The sequence below is a fragment of the Mustela lutreola genome, chromosome 7 (genome assembly GCF_030435805.1).
Source record: "Mustela lutreola isolate mMusLut2 chromosome 7, mMusLut2.pri, whole genome shotgun sequence".
NCBI classification, from domain to species: domain Eukaryota; kingdom Metazoa; phylum Chordata; class Mammalia; order Carnivora; family Mustelidae; genus Mustela; species Mustela lutreola.
In genome coordinates this window covers 96,228,082-96,238,255 of record NC_081296.1, presented here as the reverse complement: position 1 = coordinate 96,238,255, position 10,174 = coordinate 96,228,082, and the positions used below count along the sequence as shown (strand labels likewise).

The 10,174-nt window shown below is 35.4% G+C and overlaps 1 pseudogene; it reads left to right on the top strand.

Moving 5' to 3' along the window:
• Positions 1 to 274: 274 nt before the first annotated feature.
• LOC131837222 (tubulin polyglutamylase complex subunit 2-like) lies at positions 275 to 1,228 on the top strand (annotated as a pseudogene).
• The last annotated feature ends 8,946 nt before the right edge of the window (positions 1,229 to 10,174 follow it).

The window sequence follows — 10,174 nt, the reverse complement described above, 5'->3', positions numbered from 1 at the left end:
AAAATACAACAGTAGTTTCTAGGGGTCTGGCGTGGGGAAGAAACAGGGAATTACTAATTAACATGTACTAAATTTCAGTTATACAAGATAAATAAATTCTAGAGACTCTGGTGTACAATGCTGTGCCTGATAACAGTATTGTATTTTATACTTAAAAACTTGTTAAGAGACAACTCTCGGCATGCCGTGAACTTGATGGCTGAGCCTCTGGAGCAGCATCTAGCTCTGCTGCCCTCCCCTTCTCGTCCCCACCGCTGCACCTGCCACGCGAACCATGGAGGAGACACCACCCCCCCTCCCAGGCTGCAGCAAGCTGCACCTGAAGAAGCTGACCCTGGGGATCACCCACATTTTAGAATCTCCCCCAGGTGTGGTAGAGGCGGCTATCATAGAGAAACCCCCGCTGAACATCGTGTGATTTCTTCATGGGCACAACAAGATAACTGTGTGCTACCTGAGGATGTGAAGAATTTTTACCTGATGACCAATGGCTTCCCCATGACACGGAGTGTGAAGGTGGATGATGGGGCATCCATGGCAGCACGGCCATTGAGAGCATCTCAGCACTGAGTCAACTCAACCAGTCTTCCATGTGTTCACTTCCTAAGGCACCAACTCCAGCAGACCTGGAAGACGATGCACTTGAAGCCTGGGAGAACCAGCCAGAGAAGTCTCACTTTGGTTCTTGCAGCGTGATGTGTGAGCATGGGAAGGGGGGAGGTTTGCCTTGTCTACAAAAGAGGGAAACCAGTGTTAGCACAGGACACTGAGATCTGTTCCTGGGCAGAGCATTATCCTGGCATTTTCTCACGGGCGCCTTCACCGCTTACAGTCACCTGCTCATCAGGCAGCTGGGCCTGTTGCAGTGGCAGTACGCCTTCACCAGCTATGGCATTAGCCCACAGGCCAAGCAGTGGTTCAACATGTATAAACCCATCACCGACAACACAGACCTATTTGCAGAAGAGAACAGCTCCTTCATGAACAAGCTGGATCCCAGCAAACTGTTCAAGAGCAAGAACAAGACCTTAATCCCCAGAAAGGGGCAGTGCAGACTGCAGGTGGTCAGAAAGGGCCTCCTCCTCTAAATCCTCATCTAGCCCTGGAAACCCTGTCTGGATATGAGCGCCCCTACCTCCCTGCCAGTCCCTCAGCAATGATTTCCACGCACAGATGGCTGAAGGCTCAGATTATGAGTGGCACCATAGGCCTCTTCCCATCTGAGTGAGCCAAATCCTAGGCTTTCTACTTCCACCGGCATTAGCCAGGAGTTCAAGGGCATACTCAGGTCTCCCCCAGAGTCTTTTTCTCATCTCTTGCTTCTGAAAGCTGTGGAGAGTTTCAGAACTTGTTTGTTAAACTGAACTTGTTTGTTAAGACTTTTCCTCTCTTTCTACCTACGACCCTCTACACCTGTCATCTGTGATTAGAGAAATACCCTGAAGAAACCACTGATTTTGACCCATGAGGCATTAGAACTGTGCTGTTCAATTGATAATCACTAGCCACAGGTGGATGTTTAAGCTATATTAAAAATTCAATTCCTCAATTGCATAAGCCACACTGTGAGTATTCATGTGGCTAGAAGCTTCTGGATTCAACAACAGAGATAATGGAACATTTCCATCATCACAGAAAGTTTTGTTGAGCAGCACTGCATTAGAGTATTTTCATGCTGCCTATACTCAAATCAGTTCCTTTTTATTAGAAAATGTGGATACATTAATTTGGTGGGTCATAATACTCCATTAAAATGCTTGAAGATACAGTTGTATGTGTTCTTTTTATTTTTCCTAATTCTCACTCTGGTCCTTTTTAGTTTCCTATAAAAGTTTGTTGTTTCCAGTTTAAAAAAAAAAAAAAAAAGCCAAAAACCTGTTAAGAGGTTCTATCTTATGGTGTAGTCTTACTGTAATTTTAAAAAGGGTGTGACTCTGGAATCATTTTTTCAGCATCTGGTTCATAAATGCAAGTATTGTATCAGTGAGAAACCAGAGTTCTTCCTCTTCTGTGTGGGTTACTGTTTTCTGAGGAATCTCCCTCCCTTTTTTTCCCTTTCTTTTCTTTTTTTTTTTTTTAAATACATGGTGTCACAGGCAACACTTTCCTGGAAATAGATGAACAGAAAGTGGGAGCAGGGTTGGGCTAGGGTTCCAACTCAATCCTAAAATTAAAAACCACTTGAGTAACAGAATATGATCTAGACCTTTCGATTCTATCCTGTGTCAGAGAAATTTGGATGAAGAATATTACCGCAAGAAAGCATAACTGCATTTATCCCAGGGAATTGGATAGAATCTTCCATATATACCTTACTTCTGGCTGTAACTGTAGCTCTGAGAGAAGAATAAATTAATAAGCAAGAGAGAACGGAAGCAAGTGTCATTTACCTCTCAGACATTTACAAAACAGCAGGTGAAGCTATTTTCTCAGTTGAAAAATAATCTGAGAAATTCCACATATTCAAAACAATTTCAAATATTCAAGATAAAATCAATGAAACAAGATCCCAGACATAAAACATAACTGTCTTTTAAAACTACAAATTAAAGTTGCATACATCCAAGTGGGGGAAAATATTACCCATTATGTAACGACATTCAGGCTTGCCTTGGATTTCTGTTTTCTCTTCAGCAATAAATGCCAGAAGTCAGCATGGTGTCAAGTAATGGAGTTAGCAATGATAAGAATTTATTGTGGGTTCACTATGTGTCGGACACAGTTTATCCACAGCAAAGTCCCTATTGGTAAGAACTAGTGTTATCTCTCTTTAAAAAGTGAGGGAATTGAGGCTCAGGGGAATTACAATTATTATCTCAGGCTAGACTGTATGAAGTGATTGACACAGGAATTATAGCTGGGACCTCAGGATTTATAGCAGAACCATTGTAATGTGCTGTGTTCCTTCTTCTATAATGCAGGATGAAATAATTTTAATATTTACATAAGGAAAAGCTAAAGGCAAGATGTTTTAAAGCATGCATAAATTCAGAAGAAAACATTCTCTACTTACCTAACTCAAAAAGAAAACAAAGATAAGAATATAAGAATAAGAAATGTGGAATACAAAATAATTGGTTGGAATAATTTAAAACAGTTATGCAAAAAGGACATATTGTATAAAATCTATGAATTGAAGAGTAATACTCTGCATCTAAAACCCTAGCTTATTTTAATGCAAATCAGAAAGTATGGGAGGTGTGTTTCCACATTAAATAAAGCAAGCTAAAATTTTTGTCTTAGAGGAACTTTGATAAAATTATACTAATCTTGAAATCTGGTAGAGAATTACATTCAAGTAAAGAGATATATTTTTACAGAATGCAGAATATTACTGAAAATTTCAGAAGAGCTTATTTAAATATAATGGATTTCATTATAGCAATAAGTCATAGAGTAATAGATCAATAAATGATATTAATTTTAGCATCTATTGATATCTCAAGTAATCTATTACACTTATGAATCTTATGACAATGGTCAAAAGATGGAAATTTCAATCAGCTTTGTTGTAGTACCATTAGAATGTTTGCCAGTAATGGTTTGAGGCATATTTATTGCACAGAAAAGAACGATAAACATGGCAGTGATAAATCACACAACCAGAAAGAGAAAACAATAAATAAAAATAATGTACAAACACCTCATACTCTGATATGTGTCATTAGTAGCGAGAGAGTATCAGTAATCATTTTTGGTTACTAACTATCAGCATTCTCTTTATTAGCATGTTGTGTGCTATGTGATAACCATGGTCTAATGTAAAGTCTGAATCACTTGGTCAGTTGTGATTAAAACTGAAAAAAATGAATAAACCTCTTATTTCATTATAAAATGAAAATTGTACAGAATTCATAAGTACTTTCTCAGTGTATTTTGCCTGAGAACAAAGAAATAGAAGAGATTCAGATTATAGTGCTATGCATTTCTATTGTTATGCTTTGGAGTTAACAAAGGCAATTTTATTATTATGATTCCAAGGGTGTTTCTTGCTGTCACTTACATATGTGATTCAGGAAACAGCATAACATATATTACCTTTTTCACGAAGGAAATGGAAGATATTCATTAGTTCTGGTTAAACAGTCCAATCCTTCCTGTCAAAGTGCCAAGACAAGGTCTCTTAGATTCATGGTAACAAATCCTATAACAAAGGAAATCTGAAAGGTAATTAAGAAGGCCTAAGGAGCAATTGGATCTTATCTAAGAACCTCAAAAAGTGACATGGCACATAATACTAAGGAAACAGCAGAACCAATCAATTTGTCAGTCTTTCCCTTCTGTCTTGTTCTGCTTTTTGTTTTGTGAGTGGAAGAACAGCTGTGGAGAGAGCATTGTGTGCCCATCATTATGCCACTTAACATTCTAATTCCCTTAAGATTGATTTACTTCCACCCGGGACATTCATTTTCTGTCTCAAACACCCCTACGTACGTAAGCAGCCAAGTATATACAACATTATCTATTTGCACTTTTGATAATATGAGTGTTTAGCTTTGTCCTTTGAAATCTGCCCTCTACAGAACACAACTTCTTTTTCCACTTCAAGAAGCTAGAGTCTACATCTCAACTGTGTAGCTATTGTTTAATGCAAACTCTTTCAATGCACGAATGTTGAATATTTTCAGTTACAGAAAGATAATTTAAACAATCAAATGCTTTGCCAAAAACACGTCATTTGTTTTTAATAGTCTCTTATTTGCATATCATCAAAATCATTTCATATTATAAAGCATCAGCTTAATGTACTGAAACCCCACAAGGTAAAATAAAAGGCCTTAAAGAAAAGAATAAAATATTGATCAGCTTATAATTTGTTTCTTGATCTACTTTTGTGGATACACCTGCCAAGAGACAGATGTGAAATGATTCTAGAACAGTAACACAGAACAACATAAACTGGTAATTAACTTTAATGTATGGCGAAAGTATAAACTTAAATATGATTTCCATTTGAGTTATAAGGTGTTAGTATGAACTATGACCTCTATAAAAAAGTAATTATTCTGGAAAATTATGTATGTTCCGATGTGAAGAATTTTCCATTACCTAGTTGTTAAGGATTTCTACCCTTCCTTGAGCTTCCTTCTACTGTTGAGTTAATGAAACAAAATTTTATTCAGAGCCTGTCTTATACAATATACTCAGGAGGCAAGTAGTAGGAGACAATGCTTAGTTGGAGACTCATTTTCTACACTCAAAAGGCTCCAAAGTAGGATCTGCATTTAGTCTGGGCAGTCAGTGGCTTCAGCCAAAGAGTGGCATGTGTTATTTCCCTATGTTGCCTCTTTTGAAGTCTGCTCAGTCTTTTACAGACCAAACTACCACACATTCCATCTTCTCTTTCCATCATCAGTTCTTCCAGCGGCAGAGCCCTGCTTCGTGTTCCCTTTCTTTACTTAAGGGACCTCTCCAGAACGTAACTAGTTGGTCTGAACAGAAACAAGTGACTTAGATTAAATGATAAAGGCTTAAAGAAATTTGCTTTTAAGATCTAATTATTTTACTATAGTTATTTTACTAAAATACAATTTTTATTGAATGGTTTGTATATATGAGGATCTAGTCTACATACTAGAGGTTCAATGAAAGCTAAGACACGCTGTCGGTGAGTTGATCCCACCTCTGGGCTATCTCAGAGAGAAACTAATCTTCAAAAGAACAGCGGGTCTCAAATTCAATGTAACAGAGTCAGATAATAGACTCGCATTTTGTCCTAATAAAATCATGTGCACTTCATTATGTCCAAGTGGAGTTTAGCTTATAAGCTTTATACTATGCGTAATTAAATATCAAATTAATTTTTCGTATCTGATGTTTATTTGCTGATTTAGCTATGTTAACATACCATGATGTTTTATTTTTATTTCTTCCTCACAGAAATCCTGGGTATCTTTTTAAAAGTTCACTTTGGGGATGATTCACATGCAAAACTCGATGAAGCAGCATATTCTTTGCCACATTTGTCTTCTTAATTATGGAGGGAACTGTTCCTTATAACAATTCTGAATGGTTAGTATTAATGTGAGTATGGCTTTCCAAAGCAGTGTCTCTTGACAGGTTATCACTCACTTAGCTTGATTTGCATTATCAACAACTAAGAGGACTTGGAAGGCCAGCAGAGTATGGCTAATATATCATGAGTTTGATTTACAAAAATTTCCACAGGCAAGTCTGTTTGTTGGACATCAAATTAGGAACATGGGTAAGATGTAATTTACAATTGCTTTCAGGCAATGTAGAGATAAAATACTTAATTATTTATTAATGAAGTCCTAATTAATCTTCTGAAATGCTTTTGTGTGGATGAAAACAAGGTTTTATCTTAAAAGGCAAAATATCAAGTAATTAGCAATATAAAAATTGTGCTCTCTTACAGATTCACATGTGCTTCTGATGTCCTCAATCTATGTACTAATGCTGACATCTAATGCATGAATTATATTATCTGCTTCAGTAACAAGATTTATTTAGAATTTAGTAATAAGGATATAGGTTGTATGACCAATTATTTAAAAGTAATTCTTAGGCCTCCATTTTCTATATATATATATATACATCTGCTTTACAAAATACACACATAATTCATTTTACATAAATTTTAATTTATGTTACATAAATTTATTTTACATAAATTTTAATTAAGATTGGTCACATATGTTTTAGTTAAACATGACAATAGATAAATTTCTGCTATCATTTCATTTTTCTTTTTTTTTTTAAGATTTTATTTATTTATTTGATAGAGAGAGATCACAGATAGGCAGAAAGGAACGTAGAGAGAGAGAGAGGGAGAAGCAGGCTCCCCGCCACACAGAGAGCCCGATGTGGGGCTCGATGTGGGGCTCGATCCCAGGACCCCGAAATCATGACCTGAGCCAAAGGCAGAGGCTTAACCCACTGAGCCATCCAGGTGCCCCTCTGGTATCATTTCTTAAATAATGGTATTTATTATGCAGTCAAATGCTCTTCCCCTGAGCTATACCCCCCAATAATGGTATTTATTATGGAAAAATATCAAAATAGATTGATATATGATTACTGAGAAAAAATATTATCATAAATATTACATAACTTCTTTGAGTTTTTAAAACTTCCTTAATTTAATGAATGGATAGGAGATCAAATATTAAAATATCAAATGCTTAATTAAGATCTATCTTTTCAGTTACATTTTTATACATGAATAATGAAGTAGCAGAAAGAAATATTTAAAAAACAATCCCATTTACAATTGCACCAAAAAGAATAAAACATCTAGGAGTAAACTTAACCATGGAAGTGGAAGGTCTGCACTCTGAAAACTACAAAGCATTGATGAAAAGAAGTTAAAGATGACACAAATAGATGAAAACACATTCCATACTCATGGATTGGAAGAACCAATATTGTTAAAATGGCAATATTATCCAAAGCAATCTACAGATTCAATACAATGCCCATCAAAATGCCAACAACATTTTTCACAGAATTGGAACAATCCTAAAATTTGTATGGAATGATAAAATACCCCAAATAGCCAATGCAATGTTGAAAAAGAAAAACAAAACTGGAAGCATGACAATCCCAGACTTCAAGTTATATCACAAGCAATAGTGATCAAAACAGTTTAACACTAACACAGAAAACAGATACACAAAGCAATGGAACAGAATAGAGAGTTGAGGAATAAACCCATATAATCATAATCAATTAATCTACAACAAAGGAGGCAAAAATTATATAGTGGGAGAAAGACAGTATCTTCAACAAATAGTGTGAGGAAGTCTAAAGAATGAAATTGGAACTACTTTCTTATACCAAACAAAAAAATAAATTCAAAATGGATTAAATACCAAATTTGAGATCTGAAATCATACAGTTCCTAGAAGAAAATATTGGCAGTTATTTTTTTGACATAGAAACATTTTTTTAGATGTCTCTTCTGGCAAGGAAAACAAAAGCAAAATTAAACTGTTGGAACTATACCAAAATAAAAAACTTTTGCACAGTGAGGGAAACCATCAACAAAACAAAAAGGAAACCTACTGAATGGGAGAAGATTATTTGCAAATGATATATCTGATATGGGGTTAATATCCAAAATATATAAGGAACTTGTACAAATTGACACTAAGCCAACCAAATAATCTAACTTAAAAATGGGCAGAGAAATTGAATAGACATTATTTCAAAGAAGATACATTACCAAAAGACACATGAAAAGATGTTAAACATGATTAATCATCATCACGTGAACCAAAACACCAATAAGATATTACTTTACATCAGTCAGAATGGATAAAACAAAAACACAGGAAATAAAAAGTGTTGGTGAGGATGTGGAGGAAAAAGAGCCTCATACACTGTTGGTGGGAAATTAGTACAGCGGCTGTGGAAAATAGTACAGAGATTCCACAAAAAATTAATAAAATGGCCAAATGATTCAGTAATTCCACAAGTTGGTATTTATCCAAAGAAAAAGAAAAGACTAATTGGAAAAGATATATGTAACCCCTCTGTTTACTGTAGCATTATTTACAATAACTGAGATACAGAAGCAACCCAAGTGTACACTGGTAGATGAATGGGTAAAGATGTAATATTAATATATATATATATATATATATATATATATATATATGGATATTACTCACCATAAAAAAAAGAAATCTTGCCATTTGCAACAACATGGATAGACCTAATTTCACTTATGAAATAAGTCACTCAGAGAAAAACAAATACCATATACTTTCACTTATGTTAAAAAACCAAACGAAAAAAAAATTTTTTAAAGAAAAAAAGAAAGAAAGAAAGAAACCAAACAAACAAAGGAAAAAAGAAAAGAAAAGAAAACAAAACAAAACAAAACAAAAACCAGAATCAAATACAGAGAATAAATTGGTGGCTGCCAGAGGGGAGGTGAGTGGGGGATGGGTGAAACAGAAAAAGGGGATTGAGACTACATTTATAATGAACACTGACTGAGAGATGTACTGAATTGCTGAATCACTATATTGTATACCTGAAACTAATATAACAATGTATGTACATTATACTCAGAAAAAAAAAAAACACAAAACTTTCCAAAATACTCCTTTTAGAAGGTCAGCTTAAATTTTATCAGATAAAAAGATGACAAAATTTTACAGATGGGGAAGCAAGTTGAATAAACTTGCCCCAGATGACAAGCTAAACAGGTGGCAGATTAAGATTTGCAACCATGATGCCCAGTTCTCTTCATTCAAGCAAATAAAGTTCTGCTTTTCTAAGAACCTTGTACAGGTCCCTCAGGCTTTCCAAGACCTTACCTTCTTTGTCTAAAGAGCCAAGTAGCTTAACTAGATATTCTTTCAGGTCCATTTCATAACCTAAAAGTGTATTTCTATGTTTCTAAAGAATGTGCTGCTTTTAGCGTCTCCGTCCTTCAGGTGTTTATTACTTGAAGGTGGGAAGAGATGACTCTTGAAATAAATTTTAAAAATACAGTGAAATGTTATATTGTAATTTCAAAAAGAGTTCAAAAAGGAAATATTGAAGTAACCTCAATACCCAGAGAGAAACTCATGTAGCAGATGGAGCTCGCTCATGACCTTGAAGAAATGGAAGGGTGTGGAGAGACAAAAGGGAGTCCAGGAAGAATTTCCTTGCGGTGCTGTGGTAGGGACAGTGAAAGGTGAGGCAAGGTATCAAAGGAAGACAACAGAATCTGCTGAAGATAAAGAGGTCGATGTCATGGTACTTGACAACATGCACAACTAAACTATCTGTTTATATGTTACAGGATAAAAGTAACTAACTCTCTTCCCCGAACTTCTCTCTAGAAGTGATTGCAGCTAAGTGAAAGAAGAGCTGATCATTACAAAGTGGCATAGGCTGGGCTCCTGGGCTCAGCATTATTTTATGTCTTTGTTTACTGTCCCCATTTCTTTCCATCAGTGGTCAAAATAAGGAAGCAAAAATCGAATTAAGTTGCCAGATCAATTGCCTTTTCCTTCTTCAAGTCAATAGAAGTTCGAGAGAAGAAAAAAAAAAAAAAAGGAGTATTTCAGAGCAGCATCCGCACAGAACATGTGCATATGTGAGTACATAAAATGAAAATTTAAACAATGATCACAGTTTACTAAATGCTTCAAACATATTACTGCATTTAGTTCTCACAGCACTCTATCATTGGTACCATATATATTCCTAC